This window comes from Neofelis nebulosa, chromosome 2 (assembly GCF_028018385.1).
Source record: "Neofelis nebulosa isolate mNeoNeb1 chromosome 2, mNeoNeb1.pri, whole genome shotgun sequence".
NCBI lineage: Eukaryota > Metazoa > Chordata > Mammalia > Carnivora > Felidae > Neofelis > Neofelis nebulosa.
The window spans coordinates 47,384,517-47,409,261 of NC_080783.1; the positions used below are offsets into that span (position 1 = coordinate 47,384,517).

At 36.6% G+C, this 24,745-nt stretch overlaps 1 long non-coding RNA gene across 1 annotated transcript in view; it reads right to left on the reverse strand.

The window, feature by feature from the left end:
- Positions 1 to 513: 513 nt before the first annotated feature.
- LOC131501546 (uncharacterized) overlaps positions 514 to 24,745 on the reverse strand; it is a 49,916-nt gene continuing 25,684 nt past the window's right edge. Inside the window, exon 4 of the long non-coding RNA XR_009256829.1 lies at positions 514 to 1,570. This is a non-coding gene — a long non-coding RNA (uncharacterized LOC131501546). The remainder of the gene's footprint in view (positions 1,571 to 24,745) is intronic.

Below are 24,745 nucleotides of genomic sequence, written 5' to 3' on the forward strand. Positions count from 1 at the left end.
TACTTAAAAAGGATAGGCTTTTCCTGCTGAAAGGGATTTCAAGGAGTAAACTAGTGTAGAAGGATTCCACAGGTGGGAGATTCTGTACACTTGGCTTCAAAGATAAAGGAGGTCAAGTGGCAAAGAATGAAAATGCCCTCTAGTCGAGAACAATCCGTAGCTAGCAGCGAGCCAAAAATGGGGCCTTAATTTTACAACCCCAAGAAAAGTTGTTCTGCCAACAACACATATGAAATTGGAAGTAGGTTGTCCCCAGCGACTCCAGCGAAGATCTCATTAGAAATCCCTGGTTTCAGGGGTGCCTGGATGGCTCAGTTGGTTAACCATCTAACCTTGGCTCAAGTCATGCTCTCACAGCTCATGGGTTTGAGCCCCGCATCAGGCGCTGTGCTGACAGCTCAGAGCCTGGAGCCTGCTTTGGATTCTGTGTCTCCCTCTCTGTTCCCTCCCTCTCCCTCCACCTCTCTCTCTCTCTCAAAAATAAACATTAAAAAAAATGTTTTAAATCCCTGATTTCAGCCTCATGATACCTAGTTTCCAGCCACACTGTGCTAGACTTCTGACCCACAGAAATGTGAGCAAACAAATTGGTGTTAAGTTGCTAAATTTGTGCTAATTTTTTAGACAGCAATAGGTAACTAGAGTACTCACATCCCAAGTCACCAATTCCTGTTAATTCTGTTTGCTATTTACTAAATTTGTCTATTTCTTTCTAGCTCATCCATCACCATTCCACTTTGAATCACCATCTTCTTTCACCTACACTCCTCACTGCCCTGCAGATATATCCTCTGAACTATCCATTTTTTACACAGAAACTAGAATATTCTTTGTAAGACACAATTCTATTATTATCATCCCTTGCCTGTTATAAAACCTACAATGACTTTTCATTTCTCTAGGAATAAAATTTGTTTAATTGTACCCTTAAGTAAGATATCCCAATGAACATTCTAGGAAACTTGGGATGTTGATAAGATGGACTTAACAACTTTATTAACTTGAATACGTCCTTAACCGAAACTCTGCCCACCTATCCGTTCTAATTTCATGACATTTTTTCCTTTCTATTTGCCAGTCACATTGGTAATTTTTCAGTCCTAGAACCATATTCCTTTCCTCCTGTTCCCTTTCATGGAGCATTCTGTTCTCTCCTTTGACCCCCATTTCTCCCAGCTAATGCTGAGATGTTAATCAGGTGGAACACTCTAAAATTAGGTCCTCTGGAAAACTTTTCTTACTCCACAGGTCAGTCTAGTCCATCTTTTATATAAGGCACACATAGCATAACAGAGCTTACTCTTCCTCCATAGCATTTAATAAAGTCATTTACACGGCATTTTTAAAAAAGTAACATCTATAAGCATTCTTCAGTATTACTGCTACTCAAAACATACTGTCTTAGTTGATCCACATGTGAAACAGTAAATTCAGAATCTCCAGAGTATTTCACCTGTCTCTTTTCTTCAATCTCTCTTTCATATATTGCCAAAATAATCTTGTTAATAAGCAAATATTGAAGCTTTTCCCACATTCTATAAGCTGTTCAATATCTTCCTGAGGCAAAGAACTTTAATTAAGAAAATATGGCAACAGGTGTAAAATGAGATTGTTCTGGGCTAAGCCTATCTATAAGCAAACTGCAGCCAAGGTTATAATTTTATTCCGTGTAAGATTTACTACCTTTTGTGGGAATTAAACGCATTCACATTTATTGTGAATACCAATTTATTTACATTAGTTCTATCCATCCTATTTGATATAGTCTATAGGATGCCTTTTTGTGTGTGTTTTCCCCCTCTAGTCAGTTGGAAGTATTCTGCTTTTCGGCTTTAATAGTCCAGAAAAATTACCATTTCAACTTTCAGTGGTGGTTATGCTCATTTAATCTTAATCACACCCACTTAATCTTATATTTTCTATCAAGATCTATCATTAATTAGTCTCCAACTTCCCATTAAATAAAACAAGTGTTGGGGCACCTGGGTGGCTTAGTTGGTTAAGTGTCCAACTTTGGCTCAGGTCATGATCTCACAGTTCATAAGTTCTCTGTCAGCACAGAGCCTGCTTCAGCTCTTCTGTACCGCACCCCCCCCCACCGCCTCTCTCTGCTCCTCCCCCACTGGCGCTCTCTCTCTCTCTCTCTCTCTCTCTCTCTCTCTATCAAAATAAATAAACTTAAAAAAAATAATACAAGCGTCTTCTTGGGCCTTTATATCCCCCACTCCACTCATACCTACACATACTCACTTCTATACGTCACTCTCGTGTGGAAACTCCTAGGATCTTAGTCATTTTTATCTATTTTTGCTTTGACATTATGCATCAATAGTAACATGATGCATTAATGACAGATTGTACAGCTTATTTTGTTGTTGCTATTGCGTTCACCACAATTCCAAGAATATTCAGTCTTTAATTCATTTGTCATTTTATTGGGGTGCACACTGATGTAATTATATCAAATAAGGCCTGAAAGTCAATAAACTTTGTAAATATATCTATTTTCCCACTTTTCATCTGAATGCTGTTTTCCTGAGTATAAGAAAGTAGGTCCAACATAGTCTCCCTTAGTATTTTAATGATACTGCTTTGTTGTCTTCTAACAATCGATCCTACTGATGAGACATCATACACAAGCCTGATTTTTCATTTTTTGCAGGTAATCTGATTTTCCTTTCTGAAAACTATAAGAATTTCTCCTTTTGTTTAGTGTGGCCTTTTGGTTCACTCACTGTCTCAGGACACTGCTCAGTCCCCTTTCCCTAGAGCTGATGCAGTTTAATCTGCCTTCGGTTCTGGGATTTTTTTTTTATGTTTGTTACCTCTCTATTATTTTTCTCTGTTTCTTCCTTCTGAAACTCCTAATACACGTAGGTTGAAACTTTCAATGATTTCTTCCACTTCTCTTGCCTTTTATGCCACACTGCCAACTTTGTATTTTTTTCTTTTCAACTTATTCTAGGAGATGTCTACAAGTTCAGTTTTTCAATTAACAATTCACTTAACAGGTGTAAATATTATTTTAGCCCTTATTTGAACCATAATTTTAATGATTTTTTTTATTCCTAAGACCTCTAATTGATTTTTCTAACTACTCTTATTTTACAGATGTGTTATTTAGTTTAATATCTTTTTTGTTCATGCTATTAAATGAGTTGTCTTGGGAATTGGTCCCTGTTGTCTCTCACTACTTTCTTCAAATATTTGTTGATATTGATTTGTTCAATATTATTTTAAAAATGTGTTCCACTCTTTGTGAATACTGGTTTTGTTTACAGGAACATGCCTCTGGTGAGAATGTTGATGACAAGTTGAAAATTCTGTTAGAAAATTGAGACAATATTACATCTTCTGGTTTGAGGAATCTCTCTTCCCTCTGGGACACTTGTCTGGAGTACTCCAACCCAGATCTCAAACTCCCTGCTTTAGTCTGTGAGTAGTCTTTCAACATAAGGGTTGGGAGCTGGGAATGGGGGAGGGGGATCCAACTTGGGCTCTCCATATGAATGTATTTGGTTCAATATCCTTGTCCTAGGACCATTACTTTATTCCATTATTATTGTTCTTGATACATGCCTGAACTGCTCATAAAGCCACAGAAATCCTCCCAAGTCGACATCAATTTATGAATTTAGGGCTCTGATTTCCTTCATCAATCCATATCTATCTTCAAATGGTGTCAACATTCCTGGTCCAGGGACTTTCTTCCAATGTCATTAGGGATTTATTCCTCATGAGACACGTATTTTTTTTTCTTTTTATTTTTATTTTTTTTATTTATTTATTTATTTATTTTTTTTTTTTTTTTAATATATGAAATTTACTGTCAAATTGGTTTCCATACAACACCCAGTGCTCATCCCAAAAGGTGCCCTCCTCAATACCCATCACCCACCCTGCCCTCCCTCCCACCCCCCATCAACCCTCAGTTTGTTCTCAGTTTTTAACAGTCTCTTATGCTTTGGCTCTCTCCCACTCTAACCTCTTTTTTTTTTTTTTTTTTTCCCCTTCCCCTCCCCCATGGGTTTCTGTTACGTTTCTCAGGATCCACATAAGAGTGAAACCATATGGTATCTGTCTTTCTCTGTATGGCTTATTTCACTTAGCATCACACTCTCCAGTTCCATCCACGTTGCTACAAAAGGCCATATTTCATTTTTTCTCATTGCCACGTAGTATTCCATTGTGTATATAAACCACAATTTCTTTATCCATTCATCAGTTGATGGACATTTAGGCTCACGCCAGTCAGAGTGGCCAAAATGAAGAAATCAGGAGACTATAGATGCTGGAGAGGATGTGGAGAGACGGGAACCCTCTTGCACTGTTGGTGGGAATGCAAATTGGTGCAGCCGCTCTGGAAAGCAGTGTGGAGGTTCCTCAGAAAATTAAAAATAGACCTACCCTATGACCCAGCAATAGCACTGCTAGGAATTTATCCAAGGGATACAGGAGTACTGATGCATAGGGGCACTTGTACCCCAATGTTTATAGCAGCACTCTCAACAATAGCCTAATTTTTTTTTCTTTTTAAATCAAAGGACTTGGGGTAAGCAAAAGGTTCACATTCTCAGTCAGTTTTGTACTATTATTAGCTATGTCTTTAAAATAGAGAAAAATTGGTTCACATAATAAAGTTTTTATTCAAGGTCACATAGTAAAACAGTTGCTAAGTGGACTAGAACGTGAACACCCTGGCTCCTGGTCCACCTCGTATCCATTAATATATGGCTGCTTTTGAATAGATATTTCACTGTACTCTTTTTTGAAGGATTAATAGGCATGTCTTTTGTTAAATGTCAAGTGAGTAGATACAGAAATAACCAATTTTGTGCTTTATAAGAATTTCCTTTTTAATAGAAAGTCATCAATGGAAAAACAGTTACTGTCAAACATTCTTAGAGTGCTAGGCCACTGTGACAAAACCTCAGTGCTACATTAGAAAATCACTAAGATTCCAGGGTAAATCTGCTTTTGTCACTAAATATCTTCAGCAATATTCATTTAGCTGTTAAGTTTAACAGAAGAGTGGAAACTTATTATGTTATTAGCTGGACATTTTAATTATTATCTGTAAGATGTTTTATAAGGAGCTTAACATGTTAATCATTCTTTTCAACAAACTGACAGTCTTCATCTTCAGAATTCTTTAGCAACAATAACCATAGTTAAATAATGCCAAACACAACATTATCCTAAATCACGTACCCTCATTTAACTTCACAATTATGATTCTCCCTTCAGAAGCAGAATGAACAGAATTAAATCACTAATGGCAAGACTAAGCCATAAAAGAATCTACAAACAAGAAATACAATTTTGTTAAACTACCAAGTACATACTAACAGTGATATTTCCATCAAGAGTTGGTTAGAAAACATTTAAAGTATTGTAACATATTAGAAATTTATTCAAAAATATCTTTCTTAGTGCTGAATCCAATAATTTGTCTTCTTCTGGTGCATGTTCCTTGAGGGCTTAGTCCATAAACTTTATTCAAATGTAGAATGCTTGTTAAATGCAACATATTTCATACATACTAAATACGATTAGAATAGTTATTTATTCTAGAGAAAAGTTTTTAGAAATAATGATATCAACAGTAGCTAGCATTTACTGAAATTGTATTAAGTGCCATACTATGTGATAGGGGGTTATTATGTATTATTTCAATTCATACTCACAAAAAGGGGAAGGTCGTATTTATTTTCTGTATTTTTAGAGGTAAAAACTGCAATTTCAGAGGTTAAGTAACTTTCCAAAGTCAAAGAGCTTGGAAGTAAGAGAACTGAGATTTGAGTAGCTACTAGCTTATGAAAAATAGTTTCCGGTTTTTAAGCTTACTGTTCAAGTAAGATGGCTATATTTATTCTTCTTCATAAAAAGAAGCAACTAAATAATAATAATCCCAGTATTCATATAGTAAATTAATGCATAGCACCACCTGTTGGGCACCTGAAGAAAATGAATAGAATTCCCAAGGCTGATCTATTAAAGTTAGGAAATTAGACCAGGTATGGTTTGTCAGGATTTTTATAGCTTTGGTTCATTCAAGACAAGTGTGTCTACAAAACATACGTATTTCTAAATAAATTGTTTCTAATATATTAAGTCAAGTTTTCAAAGCCTGTACTGATTAATTTTATATGTCAAGTTAGCTGGGCCAAGTAGTTCTCAGATATTTGGTTAAACATAATTCTGGGTGCACCAGAATTATGTGTATTTTCAAATGAAATGAACATCTCAATCAGTAGACTGAGGAAAGCCAATTGCCCTCCCCAATATGGGTAGTCCTTATCCAATTGGTTGAAGTCCTGAATAGAATGAAAAGTCTGATGCTCCTCTAGATAAGAGGAAATTTCTACCTCCCTACTTGGAGGTGAGACATGGGTTTCCCTGGTCTTTGATTTCATACGGAAACATCATTTCTTTTTGAGCCTCAAGCCTATTGGCTTTTAAACTAGAACTACACTGTGATAATCCTGGAACTCCAGTTTGCCAACTACATGCCTGAGCCATTTCTTTTTAAGTCTCTTTATATATGTGTGTATATGCATGTGTGAGTGTGTGTGTATGTATATGTGTGTGTGTGTGTGTATGTGTGTGTGTGTGTATCCTATGGGTTCTGTTTCTCTTCAGAACCCTGACTAATAGAAAGCCCTTACTTTCATTTATAACTCCACATTTTTTCAAACCAGGAGTATATTTTAACTAAGATTAAAAGACAAGGTTCTGGAATCCCTTTTTAAAAGAATAGGCATGATAAATTTTCTGTAATGACTAAGCTAGGCAAGGAGAATGGGTATACCCTTCAGAACTGCTGGGCAGAATAAACAGAGCAAACATCCAGGAACAAGAGCCACAGATTGTCATCACTGACTTGCTGAATAATCAAGCCACAAGTCCCTTTGAGTGTGACCTCATTCTTAAAGTAAATTAATTCAGTGTGATGACCTCCAAGACTACCTCATCCCTAAAGGTCTATGGATTATCAATCATGTGTGTTAACTCAACCTTGGTGCTTGAACCCTCCCTTACCAATCTCCGTGTCATTTCACAAAACCCTGACCACGCCCACACCACCATGCTCCTCTCAGGAGCCCACAGCAGCATTCTAAACCCTTGCTACTTAGTTTTGGTCTGTAGATACAGCATCAACATCAGCATCACATAGGAACTGCTGAAATAACCTTTAGGTTCAAGATGGAGCTGTTCCTGCCCTGGGTGCCATGTCAGCAAACTGAAATTTAAAAACTATTGTGCAATGTAAATGCTCCACTTGAAATACAGAAATACAGTATATACAGTCAGCCAATCTCCAAATTCTAAGTCAACTCTGGGTTCTAGACTTCCTTATTCTTTCTCACCTCAAACAAGGTTGACTATGTGGCCCCAGCCCATCAGATATTTTCTGTTTGTCTCTTCCTTGTTCTTTATTCTTTATCTTATAAAAGCTTCCTGCCTTTCACCTTGTATCACACTTCTCCCAAAGAAGACAGTCTCCATCATGAACTATCAAATAAAGGTTGTTTGTATCAACTAAACAACCTTTAAAATATTGCCTTATTTAATAATTTTTTAACAGAACTGATTAGATATGCAGAATCTTAGGACCCACCCCAGATCTACTCAAGGCAATCTGGATTATAACAAGGTCTGTAAATGACTTGCATAAACACGAATATTTGAAAGAATTGTTCTAGGGGCGCCTGGGTGGCTCAGTCGGTTGAGCGGCCGACTTCGGCTCAGGTCATGATCTCGCGGTCCGTGAGTTCGAGCCCCGCGTCAGGCTCTGTGCTGACAGCTCGGAGCCTGGAGACTGTTTCAGGTTCTGTGTCTCCCTCTCTCTGACCCTCCCCTGTTCATGCTCTGTCTCTGGAATAAAAAATAAATAACGTTTAAAAAAAAAAAAAAAGAATTGTTCTAGCTCTACTCAAAGCTACTATGCTTGAGTGGAGGAAGCAAAAAGATTTACTGCCCTTAACTAATCTTTGTATTTTTATATTTCATGAAGAACTTTTAGACCATGGACTCTGACAACAACCCAGTTTTCATATCCTGGCTTTGCCACTTACAGCTGTGGGACTCTGGCAGCCCTCAATTACCTTCCTGAGACCTAATTTCCTCATCTGTTAAGTAGGAATAATAATAGGACCTAATTTATAAAATCAATTTAAACTGGTTAATATGTGGAAAGGTTAGAAGAGTGTCTAATTCATGGAAGTGTTAGGTTTTTATTAGCTATTGTTTTATAGACATTCTTCATCTTGCATAACTGTAGTCTTTTGGTATCAAATTTCAGTTATGTAACCCCTTTTTGTAAGAAAATATCTCTAAGTAATTAGTATTCCAATAATTTTCAATATTTCTTTTTTGGACTTTTGTTTCTCTATCTTGGTTTTCTTCTTTCTCTTTTTGTCCTTTTCTTCCACTCTTTTTTCCTTTCTTCCTCTGTTCATTGTGCAAAGTTGAGTGCTTCTTTGTCCTGCCTTCCCTTTTGCCCACAAACATCCATTGCGGTGTAAACCTCAGAGATACTTTGTAAGAGGTATGAAACATTTGGCTCTGATTTGTAAACCAAAGCAAGAAGCATGAAGGCTATGTGGCATCTCAAAAGAAAAAAAAAAATACCTTGTGAGTTAAAATTATTGTTCCTTTTAGAATGTACCCTCTCCTTTGACTAGTCTTTGGGGAGACAGGAGAGCAAAAACAGCGATGACCCAAGCTTTAGAGTTGGAAAATCAGTTGTGCAAAGTCTCTTACGAACCATTAGTAGCCAGGTGGCCTGGTTAGTAGCCAGGCGGCCAAGAACAAGTTTTCTAATCTCTTTGAATATTGGTTTATTCATCTGTACCTCTTATAAAGTTATTATAACTGTTCAAAGAGACAGTACCTGTAAAATGCTTAGCACAATTTCTGAAATATAGTAGATTCTTTGAAATGTTAGCTCTCATGGTCACAACCTTTATTATAACAGTACTACTCAACGAAGCAACCAGATATAAATTACTCTCCAAAGTGCAAAGCCCAAATAAACAATACGAACTCGTATTAAAACTCAGATTTCCTGTATTCTCCTGCTAAATTCTGGTCCTCTCCTGAATCTTTCCCTTAGAACTCTCCATCTTGCACACATGAGAATTTTTCACATTTTCTTTCTTCTTCTGTTTCTCTTTCTCGTTATAGGTAACTTTCTCTTTTAGTGCAATTATTTCTTTTACTTTAATTTGCTCTTCCTTCTTTCCACTGCATCCAATGCTTTTAGGGTTTGTTCTTGTTTTTGTATTTCTAGAAAACTTGAGTGAACTTTTACACACATTTTTTTTAGAAAAAAACTAAAATAATTTTAAATGGTATCTGGATTATTGAATAATTTCTTGTGTTCCCCTTTGTATGTGGTATCTTTGCAAACTAGCCATTTTGATATCTTAGTAATCTTTTAAGTATTCACCAGGTAACTCATTTCCAGTCAAATGTGTCATTCATCTCACCAAAGGCTGAGAAGTCTGTTTTAATGCTTCTGCGATTTAAAGTTTTTTTTACACTTTGTGTCTGATGACACAAAATAGGAAAGGTGAAAAATAAATTTTGGAGCACATTTGGTAGTCTCCCCAATAAGTAATGTTATTCTGTATTCATACATTTTCTATCCATTTGGGTTTCTTTGAGTTGTGTTCAAGAAAATCTGGTTTTAATCCTATGTAGGTCTAATTCCATTTTTTCAATGCCTAGGATGACCTTTTGATTGAGTTTATTTTTTTTTTTAATTTTTTTTTCAACGTTTTTTATTTTATTTTTGGGACAGAGAGAGACAGAGCATGAACGGGGGAGGGGCAGAGAGAGAGGGAGACACAGAATCGGAAACAGGCTCCAGGCTCCGAGCCATCAGCCCAGAGCCTGACGCGGGGCTCGAACTCACGGACCGCGAGATCGTGACCTGGCTGAAGTCGGACGCTTAACCAACTGCGCCACCCAGGCGCCCCAGATTGAGTTTAAATTTAGTTTACATTTAGTTTGAATTTAGCATTTCTGTTTGTATTTTGATAATTATGGTGAAAATGAAACAGTGTTATTTTATGTTACTAAAAAAATAAATTAGGGGCACCTGGGGAGCTCAGCCGGTTGAGTGTCAGACTTCGGCTCAGGTCATGACCTCGGAATTTGTGAGTTTGAGCCCCACCTCAGGCTTGCTGCTGTTAGCTTGGAGCCTGCTTTGGCTCTTCTGTTCCCCTCTCTCTCTGTCCCTACCGCGTTCGCTCACTCTCTCTCTCTCTCTCTCTCTCTCTCTTTCTCTCTCTCTCTCAAAAATAAATAAAATATTAAAAAAATAAAATATGAGTTGAATTTTTATTTAAAATATCATCTCCAATTTCATTAATCCTTTAGGAGAAAAAAAGAGAGTGCCATGTTCTCAATTTATTTTTTTGTTCCTAATAAACTCTTTGGAAACCCCAAAATTAAAATCAAATGGTTTGTGGGTAAGAAAATGTGAGCTGAGCAGTATTGACAAGTGCTGGCAAAATAACTGCACACACACACATAAGAAAAATAGCCTTGAGTTTTTCAAATTGGGTATAGAAGTTCTTCCTCTAGCAATGAAATGCTTCTATGTATTTTTAGGACAATTAGAGAAAAATTCATGTGGGGAGAAATTTAACTTCTCTGTCAATTTTGCTCTCTTGAGTGACTTCTCCTGGCATTTCTCAGAAAGCTGAAATTAAGTGGTTGGTTGTCTGAATGAGCCAGTGTCTTGTTCATAAGAAAGTCAGAATTTAATATTTAGTATCAGGTTTTAAAATCAAAAATTTCTGTTTAAAAATTTGTCAGTCATGATTACCTTTTACCTATTCTGTTTCCACTGCCGCTATTCCCCTCAGACACACCCCGCTTCGCAGGTAACCCTGTTTCATAATCATGCAGACACCATCTGCCAAAAGTCTTGGTTGTTTTTCTTTCTCCTATCTTTCTGAAGCAAAATGTCATGGTAAGTATAGAGGCCCCAACTTAGCAACACTTCCCGTAAATAAAGGAAATGGTGTCTCATCCCAAGTGCTTCAGAGCTCCTGTGAAGGCAGTGGAAAATCTGCAGAGGAAATCTTTTGAAACATAATCAGCAGCAGCCTTGGGTGGGGCCCTGAAATAAGGTCTTACAACTTTCTATATTGATTTCTCAGTTGAGGAATTTAAGATCAAATATCAACTGGAATATTATAAAATGCTGCCCATAGAAATACACTTAGATCTTGCATGTTATCATTAATTATTTGAAAAAGTGTACATTTTATTTCCAGCCTCATGTCCTCATGCACTACTTACACAAAGTAGCAGCAATAGATAATACTTACATTAAAAGTAAAGCATATCTTAGCATCATTTGAGGTTACAAATATTATTCTTGTGTAAAATATTCAAGGGACTCATTTCTCCACCTATAGGCAAATCTTGCAAAAAAGAATTATTTATGTATTTATTCTATTTATTATTAATAATGTGATTGAATCAATATAGTCTTGACAAATTAAAGATCTGAGTGAGATAAAAGGCCTTTTGTGGTCTATTGGTTCGTTATGATTTCAAATCTACTTGTTTATGGCTTAAGCAAAGTTGCTTTGATCCAAAGGTGAATTTGCTTATAATGCAGAGGTCATGTCAGAATAATGTCATCAAAATTATTGTGCTACTGAGTGCTCATTGACGTGAATATATGGAGAAGTGACTAACCATAAAGTCATGTATATTTAAACTTTAAATACCAAGAATTTGTGAGGACTTACTGAGGGTGTTCTGCCTGAGCAAGGCTGCTCTACTGATCTAAACAGCTCTCCAAAGACCTTTGGACATTCGCTCCTGCCCTGGGCTGGTAGTGGTGAAAGCCATGCAGCAACCCCACGAAGGAGATCATCTCGCCTGCCAACACCAGTGCCTTTGTTCCACTAGCATCGTGCTCTAGCAACAAGGGACTTTCACTTTGTACTGGCAGCTGGATGTCAGCTCCTGGCTGGCTAAACTAACTTTCCTGAGAACCAGCTTGTAGAACACTAAACCTCAACTAAATCTGGGCTTTATTTGTTTCATCTCTCCTTTGCCTGGAAAAATAGTGTAATTAATCTGTCATTGGTTTGGAGAGAATGTTATTTCTTTATTGGCTTCTTAAGAGACATTATCTGTATGCTTTTGGCTTGTGACTGTAAATTATAATTAAAAATTATATAATTTAAATTTAAATTATAATAATTAATTTAAATTGTACAACGAAAATTATAATTCCCATGGTGAACCTGTGTTAAATAAATTATTGGCGAAGACAATCTCAGTCTCTGAGCATAATGTGTGTGTGAACAAAACAAAACACCTTTAAAATTAGATTTAAAATCATGTGATATTCCCCCTAAATTTCAAATTGTATAACTTTGTTTGACACAATATTTCAACTGTTTCATGGTGAATATACTACGTATAGTGCCTTTATTTTTAAATATATCATTTACGTTGTACCCTCGGATTTCTTTAAAGTCGCATTTATAAATGAGATTTATGTAACTATGGATTATTAGTTTGGAAAAAAAAGTATAAATCATTTTATTTACGATGGTTGCTAAGGGAATACTAAGCATAAATGTCGACTATCAGGAACCTGAAGTTCACAGGGCTAAAAAAGAAAAATTTCTTACATCAAATTGAAAAAAGAGAGTTGTCTAGACTTCAAGAAAATTTGTGTGTGTTTTTCTTTAATCTGAAAATGGAAAAATACGTTTCTTCTTTGTCTCGCTGCAATCTGTAACCTAACCAATAAAAACAAACCACATTAATGCAGTTTTCTGCAAAACTCAGAGCTTGTTTGTGTAATAGCTCAAGTCAACACAGTCTACATATTGATTGTAACAACATCTGAAGAGGTTCTTTTACTCACAATATGTAAAAAACAACAGGATTTGTTGATATCATAGTCCATTCAATGGAAAAAGAACTGTCTACAAATACGTGTAGCTTAAAACTTATAATAATGTTCTAAAGTATACAATAACTCATAATTTAGTGTTCAATTCTTTCTCTTCATTCTACCTGACCTAGAAGCAGCATTTGGCACAGCTGATCATGCCTTCCTGTTTGTATGTCCTTTGCTCAGCTTCTACAGCACCACACTCCCTTGGTTTTCTTCCTAGTGCACTGGTTGCTCCTTCTCAATCTCTTTCATGGATTTTTCTTCATCTCTTTATCCTGTAAGTAGTAAAGGGCTCTAGTTCTTACGTATCTTCTAACCTTTTCTATCTACACTAACTTCCCAGGTGACATTTTTTGTTCATAGGGATTTAAATACTATCTGTGCTCTGGCAGTTCTCATATGCATGTATCTGGTTGAGATCATGCCTCTGAACTTGACTCCTATATTCAAATGCCTACTTGACATCTTTATTTGGCTACTTAATAAGCATGACAAACTCAACTAGTCCAAAATTGAAATTCTGAGCTGTACTTACAAATTTCTCATTTTACAATCTTTTTCATTTAAAATATGGAATCTCCATCTTCCAGCTTCTCAAGCCAAAAGTTTGGGGGGGTGGGGGGTGGTAATTCCCGACTTTTCACTTTCCTTTGTACTTACATCCAATCCATTAGATAATCTTATTTACTTTACCTTCAAAATATATCTAGAATTCAAATACTTGTCACATCTCTGACCCAGATAATTTTAATAGTTTTATAATAGTCTTAATAAATTTCCTTTACCCTTACAGTTAACCCAAATAAAGCATGGCTGATAATGCCACTTCCTGCTCAATACCCTCCAGTGGTTTCTAACTTTTTAGACTGAGTTGTCCTAAATTTTATTTCCCAGTTTCATTATCATAGGGCCACATCTTCCAAATAATGTCTCCATGATTCAAAGGTACTATTGATATCCAGCAGCTTTTTTTTACACCAAATGGATCATTGTGTTTTGCCTAAGACTATAGGTTGGTACATAGGTCTCCTTTTATAAACTAAGTTTCTTCTACTATTTTGTATAGATGTTATTTATGGTACAGGGGTGGGATTTGGGGTGGAACATGTTTTTGAATCCTTGCATGACCAAAGTACAAGTGAATTCCTACATTTATTGTGAAAGCGTGTTAGCCTGTTAAGTGTGGAAAAGTATGGGTAAGAGGAGACAAATGAAGAGTCTATAGATAAACATATACTGAAAACTAAATATTTAATAGGCCAGAGCATTTATGTATAAGAGATTTTTTTTGTCTAATAAAATAGCTATTTTGACTAGACAAGATGGAGAGGGATATTATCTCTGTGCTTTGAAGGTATACTCCTCACTGTTGGACCAGAAATCAAATTGCTATTGGCTCTTATCAACCACCAAAGTCAGTGGTTGTGAGGCAAAATTGAGGAGAAATGTCAAAATATGATCGATCTAGATTTACTGGCAATTCTCAGTCCAGAATTTGAAACTTTGCCATATAACCAAGGAATAATACAATCTGAAGGACTTTACACAGTATTCATATTAATTCAAGAATATCTGAAAGTCTATCTCCATTAATAGCACTTAACTGAGGTTGTAGGCACCTAGAGTTCTAAGGGGCATCATAATTTGCACCACCATATTAGAAGGAACAAGATGAAGAAATGTCATGTTCACTCTGCATTAAGTTCATAGTGGGAAAAGACAAAATTCAGCAGAAGGTAAGAAGTTAATAAGGAAATGTTGAATACAGGGGCATCTGGGTGGCCCAGTCAGTTAAACAAGTAGCTCTTGATCTCAGCTGAGGTCATGATCTCACAATTTGTGGGACTGAGCTGTACTGGGCTCTGTGCTGACAGCACAAGTTCGTTCTCCCTCTCTCTCTCTCTGCCCCCCCCCCCCACTCATGCTCACTCTCCCTCTCTCTCAAAGTAAATAAATAAACATTTTTTTTAAATAAATGCTCAATACAATTTGATATCAATAAATTCTCTGGCTTCTGGCTCTGAGGGCAAGTAGATATATATAGTAAGAATACATGGCATAATTGAAGACTACTGTGTAGAATTATGTAGACAATTATTTTAGTTTCTGATACTACAAAGCTTTCTATAGCCAGTGTAGACCTTTAGACCTTTTAGGCTGTTTGTGGATTTGACTAGCTTCCTCCAGTTAGTTGTAAGATAAAACTGGTCACAGAAAGTAGAGGTGGAGTTTAGTGTACCAGTATCTCAGGATATATGGGTTTCACTGTTTTTTCCCCCTGAAACCAGAACCAATGGGACACACAAATAGTGTGTAACGGACCAAAACAACTACATGAAGTGTATGCATATTTATTTATTTAACATATGTATATTTATTTTGGGGACCTATTGTGTAAGTTGCAGGAGACTTCAAGTTTAAGTGTTCATAATCAGGCTCAACTGGTCTGCCCTATTGTAGATACTCAAAAATATATTTTGAACATGAGAATAAATAGATGAATGTTTGAATGGTTGGATTAGTGAACAAATGTATCAGTGAATGACAAAAAAGACATATCTGTCCTCAATGATCTCCCAGTCCATGAGGAAGACAGAGGCAGTATATAAAACAACTGTGTTGGGGCGCCTGGGTGGCGCAGTCGGTTGAGCGTCCGACTTCAGCCAGGTCACGATCTCGCGGTCCGTGAGTTCGAGCCCCGCGTCGGGCTCTGGGCGGATGGCTCGGAGCCTGGAGCCTGTTTCCGATTCTGTGTCTCCCTCTCTCTCTGCCCCTCCCCCGTTCATGCTCTGTCTCTCTCTGTCCCAAAAATAAATAAAAAACGTTGAAAAAAAAAATTAAAAAAAAAATAAATAAATAAAAAAATAAAATAAAACAACTGTGTTAAGTAGTCTTCTGGGGGTAATTCAAAAGTATATAGTGTTACAAAGAATACAGCCTTATTCTTAATGAGAAAGTCTTCATGAGGGTGGATCAGAAGGGGTGATGCTTGAATCATTAGTCAACCCTGTTCACAACTGCCTTAGCATTATTTGCCATTCCCCTTAAACAGCATTATTTCATTTTGCTTCACTAATAGTTTATGTGAACATATCTCAGGCCTGAAGTTTTTTCACTTATTGCTTCATATTTTAAAGCACCAAACATTCCTAATTATAATTGCTCTACCAATTCAGAGTTGTCCTTCTTGAAAACCATTAAATTAAGTTGCCTTTACAGAATGGATTTATTTCTCCATTTACATTTCCAATAATGCTTCTAATTTCTATGATTGACCTCTGAGTTTAAGATGTAAGTTAGTGGAGGATAGAGGCTGGAAGATAGCTGTGGAATAGGAGGACCCTAGGCTCACCTCATCCCATGAATACAGCTTGATAACTATCAAAATCATCCTAAGTACCCCAGAAACTGACCTGAAGACTGGCAGAACAAACTCTACAACTAAAAGTAGAGAAGAGGTCACACTGAAGAAGGTAGGAAGTATAGAGACTTGACTTGGGAGAGAAATGGATCATAACTGCTTGGGTGGGAAGGAAGATGCGGTTGTGAAAAAGGGTAAGAGACAGACTAGCATACAGGGGAACACATTGGGAAAACAAATCCCCACAGCAATTGGCTTGGGGGATTGTGAGGAAGGTTGAATTTAGTGAGTTCTTGCAACTGGGGATGGGAGGGACTTAAAGTCTGGCATTTTATTTTTTTTTTTTTTTAAATTTTTTTTTTTCAACATTTTTTATTTATTTTTGGGACAGAGAGAGACAGAGCATGAACGGGGGAGGGGCAGAGAGAGAGGGAGACACACAATCGGAAACAGGCTCCAGGCTCCGAGCCATCAGCCCAGAGCCTGACGCAGGGCTCGAACTCACGGACCGCGAGATCGTGACCTGGCTGAAGTCGGACGCTTAACCGACTGCGCCACCCAGGCGCCCCATGTCTGGCATTTTAAAAGTCGGCAGGCTTGGCTCTGAGAGAACTTAGAGGACATGGGGCTGCCCTTGGAAAGAAGGTAGGGAAATAACTTACGTACGTACATCATGGAAACAGAGATCTGAAGAGCACCTGGAGGCCCACAGTGTGGAGGTTATTCACTCATCTCAGAATGTATCCCAGAGAGACAGTGTTCACAGAGAGACCCCTCTGGGAACAAAAGAGCTGGTTGGTGCCAAGCTCCCCTCTCCCCATCCTTCAGCATAAGAACAGGTGCACCTGCAGAAATGAGTGCAGGGCTAACACTCACTAACTAACTTGCTTACACTAAGTCTCACCCCCCTACATTCCAGGGGAACTGCCCCTCCCAGTCATGTTTGCCTCAGTCCCAGCCCAGTGGGCCCCCTCCCCAGAAGACAGGCTTAACACCTACTCACACTGTGTCTCTCCACATGGGAGTTGTGCAGAGCCTCAGTTCCTGCAGAGATGGTGCCAGGTCTCATTTCACAAACAGACCTAGTTAAAACAGGCCACATTCAGGCCAGGGACCAGACACTGTCCACAACAGGCAAAGAGAGCCCCTGCAGATTACTGACCTGAAGGATAAAGTAGCCAAGACAAAACAGCAGAGCACACGCAGCACACATTGGAGATATTCCCAGAAGTGCAAGGCCCTGGAGAACAGGGGTACACTAGACAGCAAGGCATACAGGACCTCTTTTTCATAAGGCCGTTACCTTCAAGAACAGGAGACATAGCTGACTTTCCTAACACAAAGAAACAGGCACAGAGATGTAGACAAAATGACAAGACACAGAAATTTCTCCCAAATGAAAAACAAGACAAGGCTAAAGGCAATTATCTAAGCAAAACAGATATAAGCAATATGTTTGGTAGAGAATTTGAAGTAATGATCATAAGAATACTCAATGGACTTGAGAAAAGAGTGGAAGACAGGAGTGAGATTCTCAACATAGAGATAAGGAATAACGTAGTAGAGATAAAGGGCTCAATAAATGAAATGAAAAACGTGCTTCATAGATTGAACAACAGGGTGGAAGAAGCAGAAGAATGAATTAGTGACCTAAAGACAGAAAAGGAAAGTAAACAAGCTGAACAAAAGAGAGAAAAAAGAACTATGCAAAACAAGAATACACTTAGGGAACTCCATCAAACATAATAACATTCATATTATAGGAGTCCCAGAAGAAGAGAGAGAAAAGGGGCAGAAAAGCTATTTGAAGAAATAATAGGTAAAAACTTCCCTAATGTGAGGAAGGAAATAAACAGATCCAGAAGGCATAAAGAACTCCCATCAAAATCAACAAAAGTAGATCCATACCAAGACGTATTATAATTAAATTGGAAAAAGATAATGATAATGAAAAAAGTTTAAAAGCAGCAAGACAAAAGAAGACAGTAATTTACAAGAAAAAACCCATAAGACTAACAGGAGAGTTTTCAGCAGAAACGTGGCAGGCCAGAAGGAAGTAGTATGATATATTCAAAGTGTTAAGTGGGAAAAATCTGCAGCCAAGAATACTCTACCCAGCAAGGCTATCAGTCAGAATAGAAGGAGAGATAAAGTGTTTCTCAGACAAACAAGGAATTCATGACCATTAAATCAACCCTACAAGAAATATTAAAGAGGGACTCTTGACGTGGAAAGGAGAGACTAAAAGCAACAGTATAATGGTATGAAACACAAAACCAGTAAAAACGAAGATGTCTGTAAAAAAACAATCAAAGAACTCACAAAATAAAAGGATATAAAACATAACATATACCTAAAATTTGGGGAGGAGAGGAGTAAAGAATGGGTTCAAACTTATGACCACCAACTTAATATAGACAGCTATATGCAGAAGAGGTTATATACAAACCAAATGGTAATTATATATCAAAATAACACTAATAAATATGCAAAGAAAAAAGAGAAAGAGATCCAAACACACCACTGAAGAAAATAAGCAAAATATGAGAGAAACACAAGAACAGATTGGAGAAAATCTTCAGAAACAACAAATAATAAAATGATGATAAACACATATCAATAATTGCTTTGAAAGTAAATGAAATTAACGTTCTATTCAAAAGACATAGGGTGACAGAATGGATAAAAAAGCAAGACCCAATAATACACTGTCTTCAGGATGCTCATTTTAGAACTAAAGACACCTATAGACTGAAAGTGAGATAGGTGACGGGGAAACATCTGTCATGAAAATGGATGTCAAAAGAAGACCACAGTCGCAATACTTATATCAGACAAAATAGGCTTAGAAACACAAACTGTAATAAGAGACAAAGATGGACACTATATACTAATGAAAGGAACAATCCACAAAAAAAAATATATGATAATTGTAAATATTTACGTACCCAGCCAGCATAGGAGCACCCAAATACATAAAATATTTAATAACACACATAAAGGAGCTAACTGAAAATAATACAAGTATAGTAAGAGACTTTAACACCCTACTTACATCAATGGACAGATCATCTAAACAAAAAATCAACAAGGAAACAATGGCTCTGAACGACACACCGGATCAGATGAATTTAGCTGACATACTCAGAAAATTCCATCCTAAAAGAGCAGAATAAATCATTCACCACACCAAGCGGGATTTATTCCTGGGTTGCAAGTGTGGTTCAATATTAGCAAATCAATCAATGTGATACATCATGTCAGTAAGAGAAAGGATAAGAACCATATGATCATTTCAATAGATGCAGAAAAGGCATTTGACAAAGTGCAACATCCATTCATGATAGAAACCCTCAACAAAGTAGGTTTAGAGGGAACACACCTCAATATAATAAAAGCCATATATAAAAAACCCACAGTTAACATCATCCTTAATGGGGAAAACTGAGTGCTTTTCCCCTACAGTCAGGAGCAAGACAAGGAAGTCTACTCTCACCACTTTTATTCAACATAGTACTGGAAATCCTAGCCACAGCAATCAAACAGCAAAAAGAAATAAAAGGCATCCAAATATGTAAGGAAGAATTAGAACTTTCACTATTTCCAGGTTACATGATACTATATATATATATATATATATATATATATATATATATATATTTAAAAAAAAACAAAGACTCCACCCAAAAACTGCTAGAATTGATAAACAAATTCAGTAAAGTCGCTGGATACAAAATCAATGTACAGAAATCTGTTGCATAATAATGAATAAGAATAATGAAGCAACAGAAAGAGAAGTTAAGAAAACAATCCCATTTACAATTGTACCCAAAATAATAAGATCCCTAGGAATAAACCTAAACAAAGAAGAATTGTACTCTGAAAACTATAAAACACTGATGAAAGAAATTAAAGATGACACAAAGAAAAGGAAAGACATTAGATGCTCATGAATTGGAAGAACAAATTTTGTAAAATTGTCTATACTACTCAAAGCCGTCTACACATTTAATGCGATCCCTACCAAAATACCAACAGCATTTTTCACAAAACTAGAACACACTATTCTAAAATGTGTATGTAAACACAAAGGACCCTGAAGAGCCAAAGCAATCTTGAAAAAGAAAAGCAAATGTGGCACCCAGGTGGCTCAGTCAGTTGAGTGTCTGGCTTTGGCTCAGGTCATGATCTCACAGTCTGTGAGCTTGAGCCCAACGTTGGACTCTGTGCTGACAGCTCAGAGCCTGGAGCCTGCTTCAGATTCTGTGTCTCCCTCTCTCTCTGCCCCGCCCCGGCTCATGCTCTGTCTCTCTCACTCTCTCTAAGATAAATAAACATTAATTTTTTTAAATGAAAAGAAAAGCTAGGGGCATCACAATTCTGGATTTCAAATGATATTACAAATCTGTAGTAATCAAAACAGTAAAGTACTGTCACAAAAACAGACACATAAATCAATGGAACAAAACAGAAAACCCAGAAATAAACCTACGACTGTATGGTCAATTAATCTTCAATAAAGCAGGAGAGACTATCCAATCAGAAAAGGATGATCTCTTCAATGAATGGTGTAGGGAAAACTGGAGAGCAACAAGCAAAAGAAAGAGTCTGGACCACATTCTTAACACCGCATGAAAAACTAAATTCAAAATGAATTCAAGACCTAAATGTTAAGATCTGAAACCATCAAAATCCTAGAAGAGAATATAGGCAGTAACCTCTTTGACACTGGCTGCAGCAACTTTTTTCTAGATAGGTCTCCTGAGGCAAAGGAGACAAAAGCAAAAATAAACTATTGGGAGTAAATCAACATAAAAAGCTTCTGCACACCAAAAGAAACAACAAAACTAAAAGAATCTACAGAATAAGAGAAGGTATTTGCAAATGACATATCCTTTTAAGATCTTAATAGCAAATCCTAGTAAGTACCTTCTGTATATATATATATATATATATATATATATATATATATATATATATATATATATTTGTTTATTTATTTTGAGAGAGAGAGCAAGCGCACAAGTTGAGGAGGAACAGAGAAAAAGGGAGGGAGAGAGAATCCCAAGCAGGCTCCACACTGTCAGCACAGAGCCCAATGTGGGGCTTGCACTCACAAACTGTGAGATATGACCTGAGCTGAAATCAAAGAGTCAGCTGCTTAATTGACTGAGTGATCCAGGTGCCCCACGGGTACTGTCTTGATATGCTGTCTTGATATATCCAAAAGGATATATTACATATACTGGTCTCCATGATTGGATTTATGTGAATTCTGATCGTCCTAATTTGATTTAGGGAATACTCAAATCTAAGACCACTTCTTAGACTAAGATACCCCTGTAAAGAGATATTGATTTATATTATTGATTACTGATTTATATTATTGATTTAAGTTAGTTTAAATCTCAAGGGGTAACTTCTTCTTGACATTATACCCAAATTCAAAGACTCTGCCTTAGTATATTACATGATACAGTAGCCACAACATTAAAATGGAGTTGAGATGGGATTCAGCTGCCTATACAGAAGATAATACACTCAGGGTGCTTGGGTGGCTCAGTTGGTTAAATGTACAACTTCAGCTCAGGTCATGATCTCATGGTTTGTGAGTTCGAGCCGCGCATTGGGCTCTGTGCTGTCAGCTCAGAGCCTGGAGCCTGCTTCACATTCTGTGTCTCCCTCTCTCTGCCTCTCGCCTGCTCACACTCTGTCTCTCTGCCTCTCTCTCTCAAAAGTAAATAAACATTAATTTTTTTTAAAAAAAAAGACAGCTAAATACTAGCTTTCATGGAATTATTTTGTTGGGAAGCATATTTTAAACAAATAAATTTATAAACACAAATTTTCTATCAATAATATTGTATACTATATAATATCAGATAATTATACAAAGTGATATGTTATCATGATAAACAGAGTACAAAACTCTATCACATGAAAATGGCACTTCACTTTTATGGCCATACTCCCAAAGATTCATAGCCATAATGTATAAGAAAAACATCAGACAAACCCAAAATGAGAGACATTCTAAAAATTCCTGACCAGTATTCCTCAAAACTGCCAACATCATCAAAAGCAAAGAAATTTACAGTCTAGAGGATCCTAACTCTGTCACAATAACTGCCTCAATTTTATAAGGCTAAATATACTGCTTAAATAGGACTTTGGCTGATACATTAATCCTGTTTCCATAGATGCTGCAATGCTGGACCAAAAAAAAAAAAAAAAAGAGAGAGAGAGAGAGAGAAAATTGAATCCATTTTTTTTTTTACACATTTTAAAGGCAGTGTTTAATAATCAAATGCTTTTAACATTTAAGACCCTTGAATCAGCACATTTCAGGCAATAAACTCAACATCTGCAAATATTGCTTAATCCCCAAAGAACACTCTCTTTTAATCAATTAAACTCATTACATTTGAATGTTCATTTCCATATTTAGTACACTATTTAACTCATTATGTCAAAATAATGTGTTTATGATTACCAGAGCCATTAAATAACTTTCTGAAAATAAGTCTCCTAGAGAAATTTTAAAAACATATTTCTCAAGGGATAAACTAGACCTTTTGAAAGGATTTCCCACTATTTCCCTAGGATAGGTGGTCAGAAAGGACAACACATAAGAAGTGACATTCAATCTGCAATAAGAGTGATGAGGAACCTGCCATGCGAGGAACTGGGAAAAGGAATTCTAAACAGAGAAAAGGACAAGTCTGAAGATGTAGAGACTTAGTAATATTAATTCCCTTTCAAAGTACCCTTTATTTATTTATTAATTTATTTACTCTATTAACTATTAGTAGTTTACAGTGTCCTAGACATGGGACTCTACTTTTGAAATGTTTCTGTCTTATATGTATTGGAATCACGCTCATGAAGCAGAAAGAGGCAAATCATGGAATCAGAGTTGTAGGGCCCATGGAAGTCATGTCTAATTTTCACACTCTGTTAATGAGACAAGCAAGGACTAGAGTGCCTAAGGGACAAAGGTTACATAGTCGCTGGCACACAGAACCGGATTATTTCACCCTCCCATAAACAACACTGAAAATGGATCTACATGATTTAGTCTTAAAATTCTCACTGTGAATTATTTAAAAGGCATTAGGCTAAAACAAATTTGTAGCATATTTTCCCAATCAGGTTCATTTCCCACATGAGTTTGTTACCAGTGTGTGACCCTCACTGAAATTTGCCATTTAGAAAAGGATTAAACAATACTAGGTTTGTATTCACTGGTCCATTCTAAAAAAAAGTAAGAGTAACCTAAAGTTAGCATCTGGTCAAGAGTGAAAGCAGAAATAAATAGATCATTACAACATGAAACCCAAATAAAGGCTAAAGTAATAAGCAGAAGCAAAAGTATTTAGGAGTAAATCAGACTTTCTCACATGAAATAGCACCTATTAAACAATCAAAGATTATTATTGAAAATTTTCTAAGGAATTGGAAAAGAAAAGGAGAGTTTGAGTCATCACTATGCCTGGAGTGAGGAATAGTCTTAAACTATGTATCACAAACAAGTAGTATCAAAGAGGAAATACTTTGTAGAAATTACAGTAACACTGGAGTAGTCTCTGATCCCAGGGCACTTCCTACCATTGTCATGATTTATAGTCAGCTCCTCAATAGATCAAGGCTGGTCAAAATGTTATGATGAGACACACGTCTTTTTGAACACAGTTACTGTGTAATTGTTTTTTCAGGCACATTTTTCATATAGTTACATTCTCAATTATTTTTTTTTTCCCTGAAAGAGACTTACTTGAAAAGTTGAAAACGAAAGACCTTTCTTTAGTGCATATTTTAAATTGTGTTTATTAGGGTCATGTGCACAGTATATTTAATTTTTTTTATAGCACTGGGTCATGGAGGGACAATAATTTGGTTCAAAATAATGTGACTTTGTAATTAAGACTAATGGATACATTATAAGCATCTGACTGATAAAATTCTATAAAAATATTAATCATTGTGTGCAAATGAGTTTTAAAGGAATGTATTTTTGAATCCTGTTGTCTCTACTTCCTCTCAACTCTTCCCTTGACTCCTATTTGATTTACATCCTCATTAATCTATCACATTTTAAAATAAATTAAAAATTTTGTCTCTTCTGTCCCCAAACTCATAGCATTTATTATTACTTTTCTTTAACCTTACCATGAACCATGAAATCTTTTTTTTTTTTTTTTTAAGAATGTCGGTTTCCAGGGCGCCTGGGTGGCTCAGTTGGTTAAGCATCTGACTTTTGATTTTGGCTCAGGTCATGACCTCCCAGTTTGCGAGTTCAAGCCCCGTGCTGGGCTCTGTATTGAGTGTGGAGCTTGCTCTCTTCCTCTCTCTCTCTCTCTCTCTCTCTCTCTCTGCCCCTCCCTTACTTGTGTTGTCTCTGTCTCTCTCAAATAAATAAACTTAAAAAAAAAAAAAAG